The sequence below is a fragment of the Notolepis coatsorum genome, assembly GCF_963971535.1.
Source record: "Notolepis coatsorum genome assembly, chromosome: 2".
In the NCBI taxonomy this organism is placed as follows: Eukaryota; Metazoa; Chordata; class Actinopteri; order Aulopiformes; family Paralepididae; genus Notolepis; species Notolepis coatsorum.
In genome coordinates this window covers 73,385,242-73,412,666 of record NC_140166.1, presented here as the reverse complement: position 1 = coordinate 73,412,666, position 27,425 = coordinate 73,385,242, and the positions used below count along the sequence as shown (strand labels likewise).

General features: G+C 40.2%; 1 protein-coding gene across 1 annotated transcript in view; it reads left to right on the top strand.

Annotated features, from left to right (window-relative positions):
• The window catches only part of fam120b (family with sequence similarity 120 member B), a gene marked incomplete at both ends in the record, with an annotated part of 154,239 nt that overhangs the window by 6,142 nt on the left and 120,672 nt on the right, over positions 1-27,425 (top strand).

Sequence of the window (27,425 nt, the reverse complement as noted above, 5' to 3'; positions counted from 1 at the left end):
TTAAAACACGTTCATTTATGACGTCATGGGATCGGAGGCTAGAATTTAGAAGCCATTCTCTCTCTCTGATGCATACATAATAAAATAATGTATGACTGAAGTGATAGAGACCATGTTTGAAGGCAAACAAAAGCAAATCCCCCTCAGATCGCACAGCAACCAGAATAACTGAAATACTGGCTGGTGATTTGATTAAACAGCTTTGTGATAGAATAAAAAAAATGCACAGTGCATTTCCATAGCTGTGGATGAGTCCACTGACACCACTGAGAAGCCTATGTTCTGAAGGACCGTTCATGTTCTGAAGAACTGTTCATGTTCTGAAATGTTATTGCTAAAGATTGAGAAGATTGGATCAGTTGTACTTTTTTTTGAATACTTGAAACCTTTTTTTTTTTGCAATATTTGATGCGGCCCAGCCTCACCCAGACTCTACCTCCAGCGGCCCCCAGGTAAATTGAGTTTGAGACCCCTCACTATACTGTAAAATACCTGATAAGATCTGTGTCGATATGATATGCCATTATAGGATATATGACTGTGTCATTCAAATGTCGACAAATGTCCTCAGTCCCAAGACATTTCTGCATGTACACCTCTTCTCCAGCTTTTCCTGGAGCAGCAAGCTGATTGATTGATTGATTGAAAATTGTATTAACAGATTGCAGAATGGGTACAATACAGTACAACTCAATACACACAATTGTTAAGGGGATGCAGACCAGAGAAAGACTTTCGTCTTGTTTACATCAGCGTCCCCCATTTTCAATTCATCATAATTAACGGTAGGTGGGGCGGGGTGGGTTAGGACATTTACAGGGGCCAGTTTCGAATTGCAGTCTCCCGTAGGTGCTCTTTGAGAGTGGTTTTGAAAGTGGGTAGTGATTCACATTCCTTTACAGCTTTGGGTAGGGCGTTCCACATTGATGTGGCATAATTCCGAAACGTGTTTAGTCCCTTGTTTGAGCCGAATCTGGGTTTAACATGATTTGTGGAGCTCCCTCTGGTGTTGTGATCGTGGTATTCACTGACCTTTGGGAAATATTTTGACATGTACATATTTTGTACATACATGTACTATGTTGGTGTAGTGTATCTTGTAGACCAGGCCCATTGCAAGTTGCTGTACTCTGTCGTCTACTCTAAGCCATCCTAGGTTGTGTAAAGTGGGCAGGGGTGAGGTGGGTTCTAGGAGTAAGGTCAAGCAGTAGTCTGACCAGTTTGTTTTGTGATGTTTGTAATTTTGTTTTTAGCGCCTTTGAGGTGCTTTGGTACCATGAGGTGCAAGCATAGTCGTAGTACCCTTGAATGAGTGCTCCTGCCAGAGTCTTCAGGGTATTCTTGTTTACCAGAGAGGAGATCCGGTACAAGAATCTAGTTCGTTGGTTGACTTTTTTGATTACATTGGATACCATTTTGTCACAGGAAAGATTTGCCTCTAGGATGGAACCTAGGTATGTTATTTCATCTTTCCTTGTGACAATATTGTCACCCACTGTAACTGAGAAGCCGTCGGTCTTGCTGAGTTTGTTATTTGAACCGAAGAGAATGGACTCTGTTTTACCCAGGTGTAATGATAGTTTGTTATCAGCGAGCCAGGTGCAGATTCTGCCTAGTTCCGAGCTGAGGGTTTTTTCAACCTGTAACTTGTTCTTGTCAGCTCTTTTCCTTGTTTCTTGGGGGTTCCATTTCAGGGCTTGTCAGATGATGTTTGTGGCGGGTTTTCTGGGGGTCCTTCATGGGATCCTGGCGTGTTCTGTTCCACAGGTCTACATCGCTTCCTTTGTTTCGCCACCGGAAGTTTAGTGTTCTCCTGAAGCAGGTGTTAATGAATGTTTGCAGCTTGTTTGTTGTGTGTTTAGTTCCTGATCCATTCAGCATCATCTGCTTCACGTTGGACTTAAAGATGCATGAAAGTAGATGATGATGATGATGATGATGATGATGTTGTATCCAGGTCGTTGGGTCAGGAGTAGCCCCTTTCGGGACTGTGATGCACGCCAACATTGTTGGAGTGAATACACAGTCCCTTATACGACCATTGAAAAATATCACAATTAACTCTGAAGAACTGGTCCTCAGAAAAACGCTCGTCGTACAAGTATCGCAGAGAAATTTCAATGGTACTCACGAGGGTTTCGGGCAGACAAACGCTAGTCAAACTGGTCAACACGGCTCAAAACGGCTTTATTTCCGGCCTTGGCTGCCTGATGCATCACAGCGCAGGTGCATCAGGCACCCAAAGCCGTAAATAAAGCCATGTTGACCAGTTTATAATTCTTTTTTAAATGTTTATTAGCAACGCCGAGCTTTCAAACCCTAGCGTTTGTCTGTCCAAAACCCTCATGCAACTGTGAGTACATTAGACATTTCTTTGCAACACCTGTATGACAAGCGTTTTGATAGAGAAAAGCGAGACAGACTTAATTGTAGGATTTTTACATCATCGTAGAAGGGACTGTGTATTCACTCGTCCAACAATGTTGGCGTGCATCACAGTCTCGAAAGGGGCTAGGTCAGGACAAGATTGCCAGCTACGCCCGTCACAACAACAGCATGTTGGGCCAGGAAACCGACGTCCTCATCTATGACAGGTTTGTTATGGTTATTTATTTATTTATTTATTTATTTATTAATTTTTAAATTTATTATTATTTAAAAAAAAATATTTATTTTTGTATTTTTTATTTTTATTTTTTTAATTTATTTATCTTGTATTTACTATTATTATTATTTTTTATTTAATTTTTTTATTTAAAAAAAAATATTCGTGAGGTATTCTGAAGGAGCACTCTGGGTTGATTGATTTGTCCATGTGTTCCCTTGATCCTCAATGAAACACTTTCGAAGATTGTTGGAGTTTCAGATTTCCCCGTTCTGTCTCCTTATTATTGGATGTCTCTTCTGTAAGTGCAGTTATCAAGTGGTATAGGTCTTATTTGTTGAAAATAATCAGCATATTTTGTCAGAACATTTTATTCTAATTTAAAAAAAAGAATATCTCCAGACTCCGGCCATCTCTCCCTGACTCAGAGACACTCATCCACTCCTTCGTCACCTCCTGTCTGGACAACTCCAATGCAGTTCACGCAGGGCTACCCAGCAATGCCCTGAACAGGCTGCAGTATGTACAGAACTCAGCTGCTAGGGTTCTCACCCACACCAAGCCCTGGCATCACTCCCACCCTCATCCACCTCCACTGGCTTCCAGTCAAGTTTGCTTAATATTTCTCTTGCTTTCTTGTGTTGTTGTTCTTGTCTTGAGTTTAAAGTAGAGTTAAAGAGTTATCAGAGTTCAGAGTTATAAGAGTTAAAAGAGTTATCAGAGTAAAAAAGTTAGCAGAGTTCAGAGTTAGCAGAGTTAGTTATCAGAGTTAAATAGTTAAAGAGTTATCAGAGTTAACGAGTTAGCAGAGTTAAATAATTAAATAGTTCAGAGTTATAAGAGTTAAAGAGTTAACAGAGTTATAAGAGTTAAAGAGTTAACAGAGTTAAGAGTTATGGCGCTTTTCCACTGCATGGTACCTACTCTACTCTACTCTACTCGCTTTAGGTACCTGGTACTTCGTTCCTTTTCCACTGCAGGTACTAAAATAAAGTACTCAGTTTGTCTCCGTGTGGGGAGGCGGGGCTGCTGGTGTACAGCTGAGAGCAGGCACGTGCACACATAGAGGCCAAGGGGTGCCTGAGCACCTGCCTTTTTGAGCCTCATCAAAAAAGTGCCCTTTTTGAAAAAAAAATTAATAAAAAAAGATTTTTTTATTTTTATTTTTTTGTTTTGTTACGCATATAGACTGCCCTTCCAACTGAAAAATGTCAGGATAGAATCAAAATATTAGGTAAAGAGAGAGAGATGCCCCATATTCCATTTCAGTTTGCACAGCCTCCTCAGCGTGCCTCTCCGCGGACCTATATATTTTATGCATAGCGTGGGTGGTGATGATGATGATGATGATAGAAACCGCTGTGGCGCATACAGTTGAATGCTGGTATTACACTCATTGAGGGACACGAAGAAGTCAAGTCCGATGGGATTTGGGAATCTCAAATACAAATCGGGATTGGAATAAAAAATGCATTTATATTAAACAATACAGAATATACAGCACTTCTTGGGGTCTGTAGGGTAAGCACTTATTCCCTCCCCCCTGAACATTTATGGAGATGTATGGGCCTTTTAAGTCAGTGATAAAAATGTCTTTCAAGGATAAGTGAGCTCCTGCACTGATTATTATAGTTCAATATTCAATATTTGATCACCAAAAACCCCCAAAAAGTATAAAAATGGGGCCCCCAGCCCGAAAAGGGCCCTTAAAAATCGCGCTTGCGCGCTACTCGCGCTCGGTTACTATATACACACAAGTGTAGTGCCCTTTTCAGCCTTTGAGCACCTGCCCCTCTAAAGTCCTGTGCACGTCCCTGGCTGAGAGCTCCATAGCTCTGTGAGAGCTCCAGCATACTGAGCATAGCTATGTCCGTGAGCTAGTAGGCGCAAGCCAGAGTAAAACACAGTTTTCAATCAATCAATCAATAACAACATTAACAAGACTCTCGTTGTGTCTATTCTGCTAACGCTAACGTTACCTCTCATTGTGTCTATTCTACAAGCGTTAACGTTAGCTAGGCTGTCTATGCTAACGTTAGCATTAGGTAATAACCGGTTTAAAATGGATGGTGATTACCTTACGTTGTGTCTATTCTACTAGCATTAACGTTACTCATACAAACAATCAATAGCGAGTTATATTGATCACGCTATGTACGATAGCCATGCTAAAATGCTAGCACAACATTAGCACAACATAAGCTTAAGCCTTAACAAGTCAGCGATCTTTTTGCGAGACTAAACTCTCCGCTCGGTGGCAAATTGTGTTGACGTCGGTTTTGTTTAATCAATAAATGAGGCAGAATACACAGTGACTGTATCATTTGTTTATTGAACTTGTGCCTGCTGCAACCATAATGAAATCCTATGCGAGACATTAAAGATGGCGGCTTTCTGTTTTCGTTCAGACTCTCTTCTGACCAGTGTTTCACGTGACTTTTCTAGTACCAGTTCTACCCGCTTGGCACACGCTAAGAACCACGACAGAGCAGGGACTAAAAAAGTACCCAAAAAGTACAGAAAAAGTACCTGGTACCAGGTACTTTGGTAATGGAAAACCGAAAATACCGAGTAGAGTAGAGTAGAGTAGAGTAGGTACCATGCAGTGGAAAAGCGCCATTAGAGTTCAGAGTTATCAGAGTTAGTTATCAGAGTTAGAGTTATCAGAGTTAAAGAGTTAGCAGTGTTAAAGAGTTAGCAGAGTTAGTGTTATCAGAGTTAGAGTTATCAGAGTTAAATAGTTAACAGAGTTAAAGAGTTAGCAGTGTTAAATAGTTATCAGAGTTATCAGAGTTATCAGAGTTAAAGAGTTAGCAGAGTTAGTGTTATCAGAGTTAAATAGTTATCAGAGTTATCAGAGTTAAAGAATTATCAGAGTTAACGTGTTATCAGAATTAAAGAATTATCAGAGTTAAAGAGTTAGCAGAGTTCAGAGTTAAAGAGTTATCAGAGTTAAAGAGTTATCAGAGTTAGAGTTATCCGAGTTAGCAGAGTTAAAGAGTTATCAGAGTTCAGAGTTAGCAGAGTTAAAGAGTTATCAGAGTTCAGCGTTAGCAGAGTTAAAGAGTTATCAGAGTTAAATAGTTAGCAGAGTTAAATAGTTATCAGAGTTAAAGAGTTAGCAGAGTTAAAGAGTTATCAGAGTTAAATAGTTAGCAGAGTTAAATAGTTAGCAGAGTTAAAGAGTTAGCAGAGTTAATAGTTAGCAGAGTTAATAGTTAGCAGAGTTCAGAGTTATCAGAGTTAGAGTTAGCAGAGTTAAAGAGTTAGCAGAGTCAATAGTTAGCAGAGTTCAGAGTTAGCAGGGGTAGAGTTAGCAGAGTTAGTTAGCAGAGTTAAATAGTTAGCAGAGTCACAGAGTTAGCAGAGTTAAGGAGTAGCAGAGTTCAGAGTTAGAGTTCAGAGTTAGCAGAGTTAAAGTGTTATCACAGTTATCAGAGTATATCAGAGTTAACGTGTTATCAGAATTAAATAGTTATCAGAGTTAAATAGTTATCAGAGTTAGAGTTATCAGAGTTAAAGAGTTATCAGAGTTAAAGTGTTATCAGAATTAAAGAGTTATCAGAGTTATCAGAGTTAAAGAGTTAGCACAGTTCAGAGTTAGCAGAATTCGAGTTTACAGAGTTCAGAGTTAGAGTTTTCAGAGTTAAAGAGGTATCAGAGTTAAATCGTTAGCAGAGTTAGAGTTAGCACAGTAAAATAGTTATCAGCGTTAAAGAGTTAGCAGTTATCAGAGTTCAGAGTTCAATAATTTGAGTTAATTAGTTATCGGAGAGTTATCAGAGTTAAAGAGTTAGCAGAGTTAAATACGTAGTTATCAGAGTTAAATATTTATCAGAGTTAAATAGTTATCAGAGTTAAAGTGTTATCAATAGATTCAATAGAGTTAAAAAGTTAGCAGAGTTAAAGAGTTAGCAGCGTTAGTTAGCAGTGTTCATGTCATCAACTACATAGCTTGAAACAGTTGAGAATTTTTTTTTATGAACAGTCACTTTCCCATGTCTTTATAAGAATACTTATATTTTTTATGTATCTGTAACAGTATCTGCCTCTAACAAAATAAATAAGCTCCAGCACACATGTTCTTATTTACATTTCCTTGGGGGGGGGGGGGGGGGGGACAGTGGTACTGAGTTAGACAGCGGCTATGGATCTGGTGGCTAGTGATGTAGTGTAGATGGTCACATTAGATACAATTTTACAGATGTTTGCGATGGATTATACATATAGGGCTGGGCGATACATTTATATCACAATAATCACAAGGACCTTTTCTCAATATTGATATATCACAATATCTGCTCATGTATGAATGAATGGGTTATGTAATCCAGTTTGTTAATTGCACTCACTTGAACTGAGTGGCAATGTAAAGTGTAAAACCGCAATCTTCAAATTATATTCCCTCAAATATTTCACATCAGATATTCTGAGGGATTTGAGTTTGTATGTGCTTGTTATTATCATGTGTGTATGTAAGCAGCTGGTTTGGAAGCTATAGGCTACTCTACTAATACTTTATCAATCCCCTGAGGGAAATTGGGGTATAGTACAAATCACAAACGATACACAAGAGCAAACCCATTCAGGCCAGATAATAAAATGCAATTCGTTTTGTGACTGTAGATCTGTTCCATGGATTTACATAAAAATCACTGTAAATGTGTCAGTCAACCATTTTAGTCTAAAAGAGACCGCCTTCTTCAACAAGTAAAGTGATGGTATTCAAGATTCAAGAGTTTTATTTGTCACATACATACACGAGACATGCAGTGAAATGTAGGTGGCCATGCCCACCTCGATTGTGCAAAAATACAAATAATAAAATAGAATATATAATAAAATAGAGTAGACATGATAAAAAGTTATGTGAATAAAATACAATGCTAAGCTTAAGAAATAAAGGGAATGAGTAATATATACAATAAACTATGTGTGCGCGTGCGTGCGTGTGTGTTCATGTGTGCTTGTGTGTGGAGAGATCAGTGTTGAGTGTTCTGATGGCCTGGGGGAAGAAGCTGAGTCTGAGTCTCTCTGTTTTTGCTGCATGAATGCGGAGGCGCTTGCCTGACCGCAGCAGCTTGAACAGACTGTTGTTGTATTCCCATTTACAGCTTGTTGTCAGCCATGTTGTGTGAAATGTCTCTCTCTCTCTTCTCTGTCTCAGGGGATGTCATCCTCCAGGCTCTGGTTGTGCTCAGGGTGAGAAAGTGCCGGCAGTTCCACAAGGAAGCATACTAGGACCGCTACTGTTCCTAATTTATGCAAATGACATGTCGTCAGCTTGTGACTGCAACTTGTTCCTGTTTGCGGACGACTCAGCCCTGCTGGTCTCTGACAAGAACAAGTTACAGGTTGAAAAAACCCTCAGCTCGGAACTAGGCAGAATCTGCATATGGCTCGCTGATAACAAACTATCATTACACATGGGCAAAACAGAGTCCATTCTCTTCGGTTCAAATAACAAACTCAGCAAGACCGACGGCTTCTCAGTTACAGTGGGTGACAATATTGTCACAAGGAAAGATGAAATTACCTACCTGGGTTCCATCCGAGCTAATCTCTCCTGTGACAAAATGGCATCCAATGTAATAAAAAAAGTCAACCAACGAACTCGATTCTTGTACCGGATCTCCTCTCTGGTAAACAAGAACACCCTGAAGACTCTGGCAGGAGCACTCATTCAGGGGTACTACGACTATGCTTGCACCTCATGGTACCAAAGCACCTCAAAGGCGCTAAAAACAAAATTACAAACATCTCAAAACAAACTGGTCAGACTACTGCTTGACCTTACTCCTAGAACCCACCTCACCCCTGCCCACTTTGACAACCTAGGATGGCTTAGAGTAGACGACAGAGTACAACAACTTGCAATGGGCCTGGTCTACAAGATACACTACACGACCAAGGTACCCATGTACATGTCAAAATACTTCCCAAAGGTCAGTGAATACCACGATCACAACACCAGAGGGAGCTCCACAAATCATGTTAAACCCAGATTCGGCTCAAATAAGGGACTAAACACGTTTCGCAATTATGCCACATCAATGTGGAACGCCCTACCCAAAGCTGTAAAGGAATGTGGATCACTACCCACTTTCAAAACCTCTCTCAAGGGACACCTACGGGAGACTGCAATTCAACACTGGCCCCTGTAAATATCCTAACCCAACCCCCTCCAATGTACAGTCATTTACCTAGTATGGTTTTGTCAATAGTTCAATGTACAATTTTGTTTGTTTATACAGTGTCTCCTCCCCCCCCCCCCTCAATGTACAGTATTACTTGTTTATACAGTGTGCCCCCCGGCCCCCCCCCCCCCCCCAACCACCTCCAATGTAAATTACCCAGTATGGTTGTCAATATCCAATGTACCCAACCCCCCCCACACAACCTCCTCCAATGTACAGTTTCTACGTCAAATGTATATACTCCCTTTTCTTGACTCCTTCTGTATCACAAACAGTACTGTATTTGCAAATCTGGTATGTCATAAATGTATAGATGTAGCAGTACTGACTATCTGTATGTCATGTATGTCATATATGTCCTGATGAATTGAAAATGGGGGACCCTGATGTAAACAAGACGAAAGTCTTTCTCTGGTCTGCATCCCCTTAACAATTGTGTGTATTGAGCTGTACTGTATTGTACCCATTCTACAATCTGTTAATAAAGTTTTCAATCAATCAATCAAGTGGCCCACGTGGTGAGCTCAATTTGGGGCAGAGAGGAGGGAGAGAGCATGGCCTTGTCCCCAGGTTTCTGACTCTGTGGGCTCCAGACAGAGATCTGGTAGAGAGGGATGTGCGCTCCTATACCTGCTGCCTGGAGAGGACGCTCCCTGGATGGTTAACGTGCCCTCGTCCTTCCTTGGGCCTCCCTGTGGGATGGAGAGATATGTCAGTCCTGAAATATGGAAGGTAGGTACGCTTGCTGTCGATAAATTGCCCCTGCCAATACGGTGTCAATAAATTGGCCCATCAGAATCCCCCCCACCCACCAGAAGAAAATCAACTGACAAATAACCAGTGGCGGCCCGCCCATAGGGGGCGCTGAGGCGCCGCCCCCCCTTGGTAAAGAGAGCAGGAGAAGAAGAAAATGTTTTATTTTAATTTAAATTTTAGACCCCTAAATATAAAATAAACATGTTTAAAATGAATAATATTTACTCATTTTAAGTATGTTTGTGTTTCAAATGCACAATAACGTTAATATATCAAATATAAATCATTGTTTTGTGATTCACATGACGTCACTGTCTGATATGATATAGAGACTAGAGAGTACCTCTAAAGCTGGGCGAGACGTAGCGCGCACACAGTGGGCATGCACTGTATCATCGCAGCCAATTAAATAGGTCAAGCAAATACATTTCGCCTATCAGTGCGTTCAAATATGATGTAATCGGAGCGCGTTTTTCTAGCGCTCCAATGACTTACTTGACTTAAACCCTTTTGCTCTTTGGGGAGCATAGGTCATTCATGAAATCTCTCCAGCTGGTTCGGTGTTGGGCGATTTTCTCTGCTTCCTTCCATGATGTTCTTTCTTCCTTGAGATCCGCCTCGACAGACCTTCTCCAGCTGTTTCTGGGTCTTCCTGGCTTTCTCTTCCCCTGTGGGTTCCAGGTTAAGGCCTGCTTGGTTGTGTTGGAGGATGGTTTTCTCAGAGTGTGTCCAATCCAGCCCCATTTCCTGCATTTGATTAGGGTTTCAAGTGGTTCTTGTTGAGTGGTTTGCCAGAGCTGTTCGTTTGTGATGGTGTTTGGCCAGTAGATTCCCAGGATCTGTCGTAAACATCTGTTTATGAAGGTTTGCAGTTTATTTGAGGTTGCTTTTGTTGTTCTCCATGTTTCTGCTCCGTATAATAGAACTGATTTGACATTGGTGTTGAAGATGCAGAGTTTGGTCTTTGTGGAGATGTGGTTTGAATTCCATGTTTGCTTCAGTATTAAAAATGCTGTTCTTGCCTTCCCTATTCTAGTTTTGATGTCTTTGTCGCTACCTCCGTCCTTCCCCACGATGCTTCCCAGGTACACAGGAAAATTCGCAGAGTCAAATTTACTCAAATTGAGTAAAATTTTACTCCCAAAAAGACAGTATTGGCTCCGACTCCAGATAGAGTGAAAATGACTCTTGTCACAGAGTTAAATCTTCAGAGTTATTTCTACTCCATTTAGTGTTAACATTTAACTCTACAAAATACCAACTTACTCCATTTAGCATAAAGTAAAAACAACTCTAACATCTATAGAGTTATTTTTCACTCAATATAGAGATATTTTAAGTTATATTTCACTCAATATAGAGTGGTATTTTAATCAATATAGAGTTATATTTTCACTCAATAGAGTTATATTTCACTCAATATAGAGATATTTTAAGTTATATTTCACTCAATATAGAGATACTTAAAGTTATATTTCACTCAATATAGAGTGGTATTTTAATCAATATAGAGTTGTAATTCCCTCAATATGGAGTTGTAGTTCACTCAATATAGAATAGATTTCACTCGATATAGAATATCATATTTCACTCAATATAGAGTGGTATTTTAATCAATATAGAGTTGTAATTCCCTCAATATGGAGTTGTAGTTCACTCAATATAGAATAGATTTCACTCGATATAGAATATCATATTTCACTCAATATAGAGTGGTATTTTAATCAATATAGAGTTGTAATTCCCTCAATATGGAGTTGTAGTTCACTCAATATAGAATAGATTTCACTCAATATAGAATATCATATTTCACTCAATATAGAATTAAATAATAATTTACTCTGGAATAATACATTTAAAATAAACGGGGGAAAAGCAGAAATCAGTATTTAACAATGCACTTTTATTTGCAACATGCAGGCATATCCTTTGGGATGCAAACAGTTTTACAACAGCGTGTGAGAATCATGACTTCAAGGGGCAATCGATAGAATTTTTTTTTTATAAAATAAGATTCATCAATATAAGCTTGTGCAATCTTTGTTTTCAGTTGCCAAGAAATTTGAAATTCCTAGTACCTTGGACTTAAAGGTCTATGATGACTTAAAACACTGAAGTCGACAAGGAGGCGTTTCAGTTGGGATGCAAACAGTTTTACAACAGCGTGTGAGAATCATGACTTCAAGGGGCGATCGATAGAAAGAAAAAAAGGTCATTAATAAAATAAGATTCATCAATAAGCTTGTGCAATCTTTGTTTTCAGTTGCCAAGAAATTTGAAATTCCTAGTACCTTGGACTTAAAGGTCTATGATGACTTAAAACACTGAAGTCGACAAGGAGGCGTTTCAGTTAAAGAAACCAGACATGGGTGTGTTGGAGATTTGTTCACCCCAAGTTGCTTATTAACATGGAGCCTAGCCTCATCCAAAATGTCACACAGGTACTGTATATGTTTGTACTTTGAAATGATCTTTGTTTCTATACGCCCAATGTAATGTAACATAGTAAAAAAAAAAAAAAAACACGTCTGAGGAAGAACTTGCTTGGTGTGGATCCTTCCTAATCTTTTTACATTACACTTGTCACAAACATTCCTCTCTTGCTAATCACACTTGGTATATGTCTACGTGATTGTTAGATTCAGTGAGCCCCTCTGCAAACAACTCCATTATATACAAAAATCACCATGACTTCAAGGCTTCATGGGGAGAGTAATCGATAGAAAAAAGGTCATAAATAAAAGACAATTACATTTTGGCCTCTGTAAAGTGACAGCAGCATCTGCACCCTTTTAAAAAGGGATAGCTCACCCAAAAAAAGAAATCTACCAATTACACACCCCATGAATCCTTGAATTCATGGAGATTTGTTTGTTTGTCGCATTCCTGAGCCAATAATTCAAGCCAGTCATCAAATTATTGGCTCAGGAATGCAACAAAAAGAAATCACCATGACTTCAATTAAGGCTTCATGGGGAGAGTAATCGATCAATTACATTTTGGCCTCTGTAAAGTGACAGCAGCATCTGTACACCCTTTTAAAAAGGGATAGCTCACCCAAAAAAAGAAATCTACCAATTACACACCCCATGAATCCTTGAATTCATGGAGATTTGTTTGTTTGTCGCATTCCTGAGCCAATAATTCAAGCCAGTCATCAAATTATTGGCTCAGGAATGCAACAAAAAGAAATCACCATGACTTCAATTAAGGCTTCATGGGGAGAGTAATCGATCAATTACATTTTGGCCTCTATATAAAGTGACAGCAGCATCTGTTCACCCCAAAGAAATAAAAGAAAACTAATAGTGTTCATCCCCAGTGCAATAGTTCAAGAGCTTAGTGATTTTCTCTTTTCCTTTTTTAAATCACAGGAAACAGTATGGAACAATAAATGAGCTTGAATCGTCATCACTGTATGACATCTGTATATCGAATGCTTTGTAAAACAAAAGCTCTTTGACATCAACTACATGAGGTCCATCTGTAGTACACACAACTTTAAATGCATAAAAATGGTCATCCAGAGACACGGTTTGTAGTGCAAATGTAAACAACAGTAACCTCTCATCTTTAAGAACAACACGGTGGATTTTGTGAAAAACTGGAACCTCACTAAGAACTTTAAGGCAAACAACTAAACCTGGACGATACATATTTCCATGGTGTTTGGCCCATCTAACATTTAACACCTTGGTGTCACTTGGTACCTGAAGAGTCTCCGCTATCTCACAGCCTCTGTCCATCACATTTAATGCTACCATTTTACTTGGACCAAGCACCAGTCTGTTGGGATCAAATGTCTGCCAATTGTATGCTACTTGACTTTGGTGTTTCTTTGCCAACGTTTTAGTTATATTTTTGAAGCTTTTTAGTTGTTTTTTAAAGAAATTATGCTTCGCTTCATAGCGCATGCACCAGACATGCAAAAGTGGTCCAATTTTACGAATACATGTAGGATAGTGCACCATAAAATGATGCTTTGGTAGTAGCCTCCTGTTGGGAAACAAATGCTTGAATAACCCGTGGTGCTCTGCAATCAAGTGTTTTAAATAAATAGTAATGCCAGTTGATAACCTGGGAGAAAATACAATATCTGCTATTTGAAGCAACAGCAGAAGCAAATACCAGTGTTGATCATTTGGACAAACCAAGTCTCCAAAGATAAGTGGTAGATTGCGAAGTAAACACCAAGATTGGATTGCATTTAACCCCAAGTCATTTGAGGTCTCTACTAACTTCAATGCAGGTGGCTTGTTGTTTTGTTCCAGGTAACCATAGTTAAAGCTCTTAATTCTCAAGTCTATTTCCTTTGATGTTGTGTAGTTTTTAATCAAGTGTAGTATTAGCAGTTTCATTTCATATTGTGCCACGCCCTCCAAGATATCATGCATAATATCGACAGAGAAATTGTCACATGTATTGAAGTACTGCAAGGAATTTAGAATGCAAGAACGTTTAACTCCCATCACATAGGGAAGACCAATAGTAGTCTCCATTGTGTGGCAGTGTTCTGCATGAAGTGCTCGAGTTCGCATAACTATCTTGGGTGAATCTTCTTTGAATTCCGTCTGAAAGTCCTCTTTCTCAGCAAGACAAAAGCGGCAACAATATCTGGCACTGAATGATTCTACGAAACCAAACAAACCGTGAATACCAAGGTTGTCACCTGTAACTTGGACAATAGTTCCATACACTGGCTGATCATACAATGGGACCTTAATTCCATCCTTCTCCATTATTTTAATATCTTCCACAAGTGGAGCAAGTATTTTAGAAAAGCCATGTGTTTTAATGTCTTGGGCATGGAATAAAGCGACCAAATGAATATTAAGCAGAATTGAGTTGTACTTTGGAGAAAAATTACGCAAGGTGAAATAGATTGCTCCTAATTTATGTATTCCCTTTTTACTCCCCAACGGATTCGCGCATTCAAAATCATCATAGAAAAGCTGCACCTGAATTGCATGCTTCTGTTTTGAAAATAGAGGATGACTCTTGAAATACTCTCCATCACACAAGTCATTAAGAAGATCTTCTCTTAAACTGGAATCACTCTGCATCATCTCTTTTATATTAGGGTGTTTGTAAATAAAGTCTAATGTTTTCAAAATTGGGATATAAACACATTTATCAGTAACAACAGCCTGATCATAAGTTCCAGTAGTCCGATTGCGCAGGGTATCAAATCTTGTACCAAGGACATATTCAACTGGGTCTACCCTTCCCCACTTCTCTGTAAAATATTGCCTTCTCTTAGTTTCAGAATTTAAGATACAAAAGGGATTTTCAATTTCTTCATAACACTGATCAATTTTACACTCAACCTCACTTTTGATAGGTTCCTGTAAAGATAGACACTGCTTCACATATTGTTTTGCTTGATTATGGATATCATCAACAATCACTTCCATTGAAGTTACCAAAGAGTTGATTATTGTTTCACCTACACCTGCCACTTTAAGTTCAGCTACTGTTGCAGCACAGCTGTCTACAAGACTATTATTAAGAAGGACTGGAAGGACTGGGTCAGAAGGGGCACTGCCTGATGGAAAGTCATCAACATAACTTTCAGCTAAATGTTCAGCTGTAGAGCGGCCTTCACCAGGATCATCACATGGTTGATGACGTGCTTTAAGATGCTTTCGAAACCCAGAAAAAGTGCAAAAGACATGTAAACAACCAGGCTGACCACATTTAAGACGAAGTGTCCTTCCTGAACAAAGTCCGTGGATCAACCTTAAGTGCCTCATCAGTGAATTGGCATTTGCCTGAGAGTTTTTGCAAATGAAACACAACATCTTATCAAAAAACACTGGAGCATCAGAGGCCTCAAGATAAAATATCTTCTCAGTATCAAAAGTCTGTGCAGCATCAGAGGCCTCAAGATAAAATATCTTCTCAGTATCAAAAGTCTGTGCAGCATCAGAGGCCCGAGATAAAATATCCTCTCAGTATAAAAAAGAAATCAGTGCAGCATCCGAGCCCTCATCTCTTTAACCCTGGGGTTGACATTAGTGGTAGCAGCATCGATCTTGTAAATGGCGGTTTGCAAGAAGTTGTACATATTGGCCAGATCCCGGTTGTATGAGGTACCAAAGACAAAATGAGCTTTGAAAAGCTCATCAAAAGAGGCAAGAGAGTCTGGTGACTTACAAGGGATTGCATGTTTGTCAATCACAATGAAGTACTTGTGAATCACACTCCTCTGGGTCCCCACAGCAAGCAGATAGGGTTGAAGGCTCTCCGTGATGCTGTCCAAATGCCCCTGGATACTGGTCCCAGTCTGTGACAAGAGAACTTCATTAGTCTTGCTATTAAAATTAGTCACGGTTTGCAAACCGTGGTCTTTGCATGATTTCAATCATGCAGGTCAATATCAGGGATGCACGATAATTATCAGGCCGATATCAGCAATTATGACGTCATCCCGATAAAAGTATTGATAGCTCTGATAATAAAAAAAATATATATATTTTTTTTACTTTTTTCTTTTCATGTCAACATTCACACGCACTATATATGCTTATTTAGGATTTGACTTGATTCAACAACAAAGCAGTCGGGGCAAAGGCAAGCCAAAAACGGTCGAAAATGTGGTTATTTGAAGTTTGGATTTTTTTCTTCTCACAACTGAGGTAGGTAGATTACATTTTTAGAGACTAAAGTACCGAAAAAGGTACCGTTGGGTACCGGTATCGATTCACAGGTACCGGTACCGTATCGGTTCAAATGTGAACAGCATCCCTACTGACAAAGCACAATACCTGTTGGTTTTTAGTTGTTCAGGGAAACACATTGTTAATGACATTGACGGATTGTGAATTTTGTGATCGACTCAAATTATATTTATTTGGAAAAATAAATAGTCACTTTATTTGAAGAGTCAAAACTGTTCTCTTGGCTTTGTTTTGTTCATATAGTAACGCTCATGTCATGATAAATCTGGTTAGGTCAAAACTACAGGAATATACATAAAAAAATTAATAATTATAGTACAATAAATATATATATCGGTTATCGGTATCGACCTTGAGGAGCAGAAAGTTATTGGTATCGATATCGGGGTCAACAAATCAATATCGTGCACCCCTAGACAGAACAGTGATCCTTCTTATACTTTAATTCAACTGTAACTAGGGATGCTCGATATTGGCTTTTTTACCGATATACCGATATTGTCCAACTCTTAATTTCCAATACCAATATCAACCGATACCGATATATGCAGGGTTTCCCCCCCAAAAAACTGAATAATTTCAGGTAATTAACATTACATATGTCTTGTTGTGGAATTAACATAACATTATGCATACTTTTGACAATAAATAAAATCAGAATTTGTTCTTACTTACCTGGGTAAATAAAAGTTGGTTATAGAAATGTAAAAAGAATAATTAATTTTTTTTTTACCGATATTTTCCTATATCACATTTGAATGCCAATATCGGCCGATAATATAGGCAACTGTAACCTTACCTTTATGAACTTCACAAGGGAGTCAATGGCTTCTCTGGCTGAGAGCTTTCCCGGTCTCTTGTTGCGTCCCTGAGGTGATGGTGGCAGGAGGTGGACAAGAAGCAAGAGGGAGGACATTTCACTGTCCCATGCTAAAAATAAAAAAAATTAAATAAAAAAAATCAGAAATACATTTGACTAAAAGCTGTGTTTCCATTTGTTTAAAAAACAATTCACCCTTCCATTATTATATTCCTTTAATTCAAGCATACCATTGTTCAGTTCTATTGTGTCTGTTGTGGATTCAGCATTCTGAAGCAGGTCTTGAAGGTCGCCGGTCTGGGTGAGGCCACGGCTTTGTTCAAGGACTTTCTGCCTGCAGAAAGTAGGCCACTTCTCCAGGAACTTTGCAGAGATGTCATCACCAAACATCAGACTGAAATCCTGCTCAATCTGCAGACAAGATGGAATAAAACATGGTTGAAATTTTTTTGTCATACATTGTTAAATAGTAGGGCTGACCCCTATTAATCGATTAGTCGACTAATCGGTCGAAAGGGGCCGTAGTCGACTGGCCAACCTCTTAGTCGAATATAATATTATAAAAAAAAAAAAAAAAAAAATATATATATATATTATAATTTTTTTCAAAAGAAAAGAGGCATAGAAGCGTGGCTAACGCTAATGGCAGGCATACCAGAGGCTAACTGCCTACGAAAACAGGCACAGAGGCACTGAAAGAGGATTTCATCAGTGGACCAATTGTATGCTTTTGCAGAGGACAAGAAGCCTTCAGTTGACTCCTTCAGACATTAAGCACCCCCCACAGCCCAAATGGAATGATAAAAAAAAAAAAAAAAACGTTTTTTTTTTTTTTTTTAACAATCCTAGTCGACCATCCAAATCCTTAGTCAGGGACAGCCCTATTAAATAGGTTCACCCTATGACCAGTGATGTGATCTAAATTGTTTAAAAAGGTCATTTTTTATTTCAGTTAGACTTTAATGCAAGCCACATACCATTCCTGTGATGTCTAGGAATCGTGGAAAGGTGGTGAATATTTCAGAGGACTTGATTGGGTCATGCATCATTTCTTGGCGATGGGTGAAGGTCTGTTTCATCTTCTCCTTGATGATTGCTTCATCAGTTGTATGCTTCATCAGTGCACTGGCCTCACGAAACTGGGTGTCTGTGGTTAGCTGGTTTTCCTCAGAGAAGGGGGCTCTGTCGCCAGAACTTGGACCACCTGTAACAGTGTAGAAACCACACATACTGCTGCAATACTTTCCAGTGATATGCATTTACTATAATGATCCATCTTCACAGTTGCTAGATAAACAGTGGACTGGGACAATCAAAATTACATACCGATCAGTGGCTGAACATTACGGCTCTTCTTTTGTCCCTCTGATGCTATCTTTTGAAGTGATTTCACCCTCCATGCCAGAAACCCACTCCCATCTACTGGATTGTAATACTGCTCCTAAAACACAAGAAGTAAAGAGAAAAAAAAAAAATTATTTGGTTTAAATGGGCATGTGTAAATGTGTTTATTTCTCTCCTTAAAACTTAACACATGCCCTTCTCTGAAGAATTGCTAAAATCAAGGTCAACAGGTAGGACATCTGTGGTTCTTAAATTGTTGAGGTTAGGAGAAATGGTCAGCATACAGAAATGTTAACAAATATTTAGTTGAAATCGTACTCCGCACAGCCCTTTTAAGCAATTCCAGAGAAGTGAGGAGTAATGGGGTTGGTGTTTTATGTACCATGCATGTGATTGGATAATGTTATGCATAATGTTGTGTTAATTCCACGACAAGAGATATGTAGCCTAATGTTAATTACCTGAAATTATTCCTTTTGGGGGGGGGGGGGGGGAGAAACCCTGCATATATCGGTATCGGTTGATATCGGTATTGGAAATTAAAGAGTTGGACAATATCGGTATATCGGATATCGGTAAAAAAAAGCCAATATCGAACATCCCTAGAAATTATATAACAAGAATGACCTATAAACATAATAATTGTTAGACTAGAAGTCTTTATTTGTCATGCAGTTTTAACACACACGCAAGATGGGCGACCCACAGGAACACACATGCACTGAGTCGCCGATGAAATGTCTCTCTGCACTTTTCCCTGATGTACTTACATATCCCAAATTGCCCTGGGGATCGGCCAGGTATGGGAATAAGGCAGTGATGCCCTTTGCGTAGTCTTCTTTAACACACCTTGAAGGACTCGTCCTACAGTGCACACATACACAAGTATGAGATCCAAACAAAAGTATTGCTGTGCCAATGCCTTCTGCACAATCTATGTAAAGCGCTTTGGATAACCATTTATCATTTACCAATTCTGCAAAAAGGAGGATCTTAGTAAAAACCAAAAATGTGTATTGGGTGCGTAATGTTTAGATAACATAATTACCCATGCTCTTTTGCCATGTGCGCAACCAATATCTTCACCATGTCGCGTCTTCTGGTATCCGTTAGGGTTTTCGTCCGAGCATAATCGGCAATGATCCTCTCTCCTCCAGCTGTGTCCCTCAGAATCTTTTCAGTCATCTAAGCGGGAGTAAAAAGGGGGGGGGGGGGGGGAGGACACACATGGATAGACAGTCATTTGGTGGCCAAGTATATTTAACCCTTTCACTGCCACACTAGTACCAGTATGTGGTATACAGTATGTGGTACAGTATGTGGTATACAGTATGTGGTACAGTATGTGGTATACAGTATGTGGTACAGTATGTGGTACAGTATGTGGTATACAGTATGTGGTACAGTATGTGGTACAGTATGTGGTACAGTATGTGGTATACAGTATGTGGTACAGTATGTGGTACAGTATGTGGTATACAGTATGTGGTACAGTATGTGGTATACAGTATGTGGTACAGTATGTGGTACAGTATGTGGTACAGTATGTGGTACAGTATGTGGTATACAGTATGTGGTACAGTATGTGGTACAGTATGTGGTATACAGTATGTGGTACAGTATGTGGTATACAGTATGTGGTACAGTATGTGGTACAGTATGTGGTATACAGTATGTGGTACAGTATGTGGTATACAGTATGTGGTGCAGTATGTGGTACAGTATGTGGTACAGTATGTGGTACAGTATGTGGTACAGTATGTGGTACAGTATGTGGTATACAGTATGTGGTACAGTATGTGGTACAGTATGTGGTACAGTATGTGGTATACAGTATGTGGTACAGTATGTGGTACAGTATGTGGTATACAGTATGTGGTACAGTATGTGGTATACAGTATGTGGTACAGTATGTGGTACAGTATGTGGTATACAGTATGTGGTACAGTATGTGGTATACAGTATGTGGTGCAGTATGTGGTACAGTATGTGGTACAGTATGTGGTATACAGTATGTGGTACAGTATGTGGTACAGTATGTGGTACAGTATGTGGTACAGTATGTGGTACAGTATGTGGTATACAGTATGTGGTACAGTATGTGGTACAGTATGTGGTACAGTATGTGGTACAGTATGTGGTACAGTATGTGGTACAGTATGTGGTATACAGTATGTGGTACAGTATGTGGTATACAGTATGTGGTACAGTATGTGGTACAGTATGTGGTACAGTATGTGGTACAGTATGTGGTATACAGTATGTTGTATACAGTATGTGGTACAGTATGTGGTACAGTATGTGGTACAGTATGTGGTATACAGTATGTGGTACAGTATGTGATAGTAAAGGGTTAACCTTCTGTAGTGCGGCAGTGAAAGGGTTAACCTTCTGTAGTGCGGCAGTGAAAGGGTTAACCTGCTGTTGTGCGGCAGTGAAAGGGTTAAGGTGACAAATGTAAACCATGACCCCCCCCCCCCCATTTTCTCCCCAATTGTACTTGGCCATCCCCAATGCCCATGCTACCCCTTTATCAGAGTCACCATCTCCATTTCAAACAGTCATATGCAAAGCTTACCAGAGTGATACGAGTCAGGTCAGCACCGTTTCTTGGAGCAGGACTAGACTGCAAAATGATGGTGTCATCAGACTCCCCCTCATTGTCTGCACCAGAGCTGAGAACGGAGCTTTGGCTGCTGGAGTTGCTTGCAGAGGTCCTCACTGAATCTAACAATCATGTAGACATATAAGTGTGATTAGATAGGAATGTTTGTGACAAGTGTAATGTAAAAAGACCACATTAGATTAGGAAGGATCCACACGTTACATTGGGCATATATACAAAGATCATTTCAAAGTACAAAAATACACAGTACCTGTGTGACATTTTAGGTTAGCCAGGACACGTGTAGCCTTTTTACAACGCATCCGCGTTTCCGGCGCTCTGATTGGCCAGGTCATGTGACATGTGCGCCCAATAGCGTGTTTGCCCATTTCCGCGTCGAACAGCCTGCAAACTACCTGGCGTTCTATCGCCATGCTCTAAGACAAACTCTAACCTTAACCAACTTCGAAGAGTGCCCTTAACCAGTGTAGAAACTTGCCGTCCCACGATTGCCGCTCATGTCACATGACCTGGCCAATCAGAGCGAAAAAAACGGGAACCCGGAAATGTTGTAAAAAGGCTTCAAGCAGCCAGGACTGTATGGATGAGGCTATAAGGCTCCATGTTAGCAACTCACCTTCAGGATTTGAGTCTTGGGGTGAACAAATCTCCAACACACCCAGGTCTGGTTTTTTTAGAAGAAATTGAAACGCCTCGTCGTCGACTTCAGTGTTTGAGTCATCATAGACCTTTAAGTCCAAGGTACTAGGAATTTCAAATTTCTTGGCAACTATAGACAAAACAAGATTGCACAAGCTTATTGATAAATCTGTTGTGCAATTTATTTAATTTGTATTAATTAAAATGTCATAAAATGGGATATTAAAATAGCCACTGAAAATGTGATCATATGAGGAAGATTGACAGCCTTAATTGACATACTTAACACCGGTTCCTGACAGGCAGCGAGCGTGCGAACTGGAGACGAAATCGTGCGCGACACTGTCCTGATATGAGGCGGCGCGTGTCCGGGTGTGTCTGTGTGTGTGTTACCTGGAAGCACACAGGGGCAAAGCAGCCTGCGATTCTTGACCAATAAAAAGTGTTTAGGGGCGTGACTCGGCCGCGTAATCGCTCAACTAGAGACACAGCGAGCGAATATTTGAGGGGGGAACGACATCGCCGCTCAGTTTGCTGTCGCTCGCGGCAGGTCAGGATAGTCTGATTGAAACGAATACATTTTAATCATTTTCGCAATCACGCTCGCTCGCGTCACTGCCTGTCAGGAAGGGGTGTAAGACATTGATTGGTTCACTCTATCCTAAATAAAATGGATTGTGCTTTGTACTGTAGGCCTACAGCTTAAATTAACATGCAGGGAAAGCCTAAACTGATACCCAGTATGTTGTTGCATAGGGCAGTGGTTCTCAAACATTTCATGTCAAGGACCCCCCAAATTGACAATTAGCCCACAGACCCCCCATTTGAAAAGATGTGCCATGGACCCCCATAAGACAATATTTGTACGGCTCTAGCAGTGATTCTCAACCATTTTAATTCCAAGGGCACCCATTTAATGGCATTTGTATCTTTGGGACCCCAATTTATATTGTAAAATCAATGTTAATTTAACTCTTGACGGTGTACAATGGACGTTGGGGTCCATGTGTTCACAGTCAGAGTTACAGACCAATAAGGGTCCATTTGGTTCCTAACTATCAAGGCGGACGCCATTTTGAGAACCAACGGCACGCTGTGCAAAATGTTTCACTCACCACACTCCAAAAAAGTTGTGAAGGTCAATTGGCCCTCAAAACAGATGAATTTCTGCCGGTCAACGTGTTTAACACGTACAGCCTGCATCTGATGGCAAATAAATAATAACAGTTACTAAGATGATACATATAGGGCACAACAACTCATGCATTATGAGGAGTGTTACAATTAGAAAATATTACAAAAGCACCATACAGTAAATTTCGCTGAGTACATTTTACTCAAACTGAGTAAAACTTTACTCACGTCTTGGGCTCAAATTGACTCAGTTTGAGTAAAATTTACTCTGTGAAATTTACTGTGAGGATAGTTCCACAAGTTTCCATTATATTATACATGGAGGCAGAACACACAAATTAGTCAACCCAGTACAATGGTTCAAATAAACACTTGTTGAACCGAACAGTGCGTCAAATTAACTTGTTATGTCCATTTACCACTAGTAAAACAGTCAACCTACAGCACATTGCGGCAAATTTACGTTTGATTGATTGATTGAAAAGTTTATTAACAGATTGCAGAATGGGTACAGTACAGTACAGCTCAATACATACAATTGTTAAGGGGATGCAGACCAGAGAAAGACTTTCGACTTGTTTACATCAGGGTCCCCCATTTTCAATTCATCATAACATATATGACATACATGACATACAGATAGACAGTACTGCTACATCTATACATTTATGACATATCAGATTTGCAAATACAGTACTGTTTGTGATACAAAAGTGTCCAGAAAAGGAGTGTATATACATTTGGCATAGAAACTGTACATTGGAGGAGGTTGGTTGGGTGGGGTGGGGTTGGGTGGGTTGGGTGAGGGCTGTGGGGGGGGGGGGGGGTTGGGAAGGGGACACACACACATTTTACACTGTACATTACGTGACTCTATTTAGAGTAAAACACACGTTGTCTCTTCAGCAAAATCCGCCAACATGTAACATATAATTGTTCCATCTCCTGTACTATGTCTACTTGTCTTGTATGTTCTTAATACGTCAGTTTTTGTATGGATATAGTTATATCACTACTTTTAACAACAGCCTACAGGCATGGTCTACAGGTATGGTCTCAGGCCTATACAGGTATAGCCGCATGCAGGTGAAAATTAGCTTCTGGCTAACACTAGCTCATATACATTTTACATGAAAACCGACATGTTGATTAATGTGCACTGTCCCTGATAGCAATACTGTTGATAATTGAATACTCGTGTTGCACCGACGTACCTGTTCTTAAGTTATTGTCCATAAAACTGTAAAACGTTTATTTAATAGCGTGCGTGCTAGCAGCTAACATGCTAACATCGTGATAGATGGCTCTGTGGCTTATGTACGGTGACTCTATTTAGAGTAAAACACACGTTGTCTCTGCCACCGTTTCAGCAAAAACCGCCAACATGTAACATATAATTGTTCCATCTCCTGTACTATGTCTACTTGTCTTGTATGTTCTTAATAAGTCAGTTTTTGTATGGATATAGTTATATCACTACTTTTAACAACAGCCTACAGGCATGGTCTACAGGTATGGTCTCAGGCCTATACAGGTGGAAATTAGCTTCTGGCTATACACTAGCTCATATACATTTTACATGAAAACCGACATGTTGATTAATGTGCACTGTCCCTGATAGCAATACTGTTGATAATTGAATACTTGTCCATACAACTGTAAAACGTTTATTTAATAGCGTGCGTGCAAACGTATAGCAGCTAACATGCGAACATCGTGATAGATGGCTCTGTGGCTTAGCTGTAATGTTGCAAATTAGTTACACACATTGCTGTTTAATAAATTAACAAATAATAATAATAATCTTACCTGGTATTTGGCATCCAAGAGAAGGAAAATATCGCTGTATTGCGCTCTTGCTGGTATACCTGAGCTTGAAGCGAGAGAGAAAGATGGCGTCGGCACCTTTGGGAATTATATGGATAGTAGGCGTGACCAATGCTGTATTACTCCAATAGAAACTCTTCTGGAACTTTACACTCACTCTATTGGCCACAGGCAATGATTATGCCCCAAATGGAGTAAATATGACTACTTGAGAGGAAATAATAACTCCGTAATAATTACTCTGGGAAAATGACTCCCCAGTTTTTCCTGTGTATGTGAAGGTGTCCACCTCGTCCAGTGCTTCTCTGTCCAGTTGTACGGCCTCTTCTAAATTGTGGTTCATCTTCATCTCCTTTGTTTTTGCTTTATTGATGTGTAGTCCTGTGGTAGCTGCAATTGTGGCAAGTTTTGTGAGTTTGGTCTGCATTTGTGTTTGTGTGTGTGAGAGGAGGACTATGTCGTCGGCAAAGTCTAAATCCTCTAATTGAGACCACATTGTCCACTGAATGCCCAGATTTTGTTCGGCTGTGGTTTGTTTCATGATCCAGTCGACTGCCAGAAGAAAGAGGAAAGGGGACAGTAGGCAGCCCTGTCTGACTCCTGTCTCTACTGTAAAGCTGTCTGTGAGCTGGCCGTTGTGTATTACTCTGCAGGATGATTGTAGGTACAGGTGTTGGATGATGGTTATGAACTTCGTTGGGATACCGTAATGTGCCATGAGTTTCCATATAGTGTCTCTGTCTAGACTGTCGAATGCTTTGTGGAAGTCGATGAATGTGAGGTGGAGAGATGTGTTCCATTCCAGGGTCTGTTCTATGATAATGCGGAGGGTGGCAATGTGATCTGTACATGATCTGTCCTGTCGGAAACCTGCTTGTTCTTCTCGGAATTCTTTGTCCACTTCTTTGGACAGTCTTTGCAGGATGATCCTGCTCAAAATCTTCCCTGGCACAGATGTGAGCATGATGCCCCTGTAGTTGTTACAGTCCTTCAGGTTGCCTTTTTTGGGGAGCTTCACCAGGTATCCCTCTGCCCAGTCGCTTGGCACCTTTTCTTCATCCCAGATCTGTCCAAAGAGTTTGTGGAGTAGTGTTGTTGCCATTTCTGGGTCTGCTTTTATGGCCTCTGGGGGTATTCCGTCAGGTCCTGGTGCTTTATTGTTTTCAGTTTTGAATGGCCTTTTTTATTTCTTGTTTATTGGGCTTGTTGGTGTTGACCGGTAGGGAGTGTACCGCTGGATGGATGTTGGCTAGCGCTGTCGGTTTGGGTCTGTTCAGTATGTCTCTGAAATGTTCTGCCCATCTCTTCAGCTGAGCCTCTTGCTTTGTGAGTGTTTTTCCTTCTTTGTCTAATATTGGTCTGTCCGGAGTTTTGCGTTTATTAGCCAGTTTCCTTGTGATGTCGTAGCGTTCCTTCATGTTGTGTTGAGCTGCTGCTTCTTCTGCTTGAGTTGCCAGGTTGTTGATGAATTGTTTTTTGTCGTTCTTGATGCTCCTTTTTACCCGCTTGTCTGCCGTGGTGTAGTCTTGTTGTGCTTTTACTTTTGCAGCTCTTGTGCGACTATTGTTGAGAGTGTCTTTGGCTTGTTTGCGAGTCTGAATTTTCTGTAGTGTTTCTCCTGTCATCCACTCCTTGTGGTGCCTTGTCTTCCTCCCACATGTGTCCTCACATGTCTCCGTCCATGCCCTCTTCATGTTCTGCCAATGTTCATCGATGGATTGATGTTCTTCCAGTTGGCTCAGGGGTGGAACCGGTTTGAGAGACTGATTTTAAATTTCTCTCTGGTGTTCTGATCTTGGAGGAGGATGACATTGTACCTTGTACTGACTTTTTTTGCAGTTGGTGAATTTCTTGAGTTTTAACCGGAGAGTTCCTATCAGGAGGTGGTGATCTGTAGCTGCATCGGCTCCTCTTTTCACTCTGACGTCTTGGAGGGATCTCCTGAATTTCTGTCTGATGCATATATGGTCAATCTGGTTCTCTGTTTTGTGGTCCGGTGAAATCCATGTGGCTTTATGAACTCTTTTGTGCGGAAAGACGCTGCCTCCTATGACCAGGTTATGGAATGCGCAGAAGTCTGTGAATTGTTCACCATTGTTGTTCATTTCCCCTAGACCATGTTTGCCCATTATTTGCTCTTTTCCTGTGTTGTCTTGTCTATTTTTGCGTTGAAGTCTCCTGTCTTTCTTTTTCTGCCGGTTGATGACTTGCTGTAGTATATCGTAGAAATGATCTTTTGCTTGCTGTTCTGCCTCGTTAGTGGGTGCATAGCATTGTATGATTGTGATTTTTTTGCTTTTGGTGAAAAATCTAGCTGTGATGATGCGTGCATTTATTGCCTCCCACTCCATGAGGGACCTAGCTGCTTCTCTTGAGAGCATGAGTCCTACTCCCTCTGTGTGTGGGGCGCTCCAATGCATTACCGTAAACCTGGAACTAATCGCGCACTCGAAAAACAGGAGCGGCTGGTTTGACCACACAAAAGTGAAAGACGGCTCACTTGACCGCAGTGGATCACTGAGCTCAGGCAGAACATTATTTCCAACCTCAAATGCAGGTAAATCCCTCAAAACAATACCTTTTGAGAGATGAACACTGGAGTGAAAGAGTTTCGACCTCATCAGCCTGATATCTCCTCAATTCAGAAACAATCAACAGAGAGAGGAAGACAATACTCTGTCGTTTTCTAGCTGGTGGTAAGTGTTGGCTACTTTGGCTAACAAGAAGCTATATGGCTAGCTGGATGCAGTCATGAATGCTGTTGCTTTCAATCCTGCTTTTTAAAACGGGGGACAGA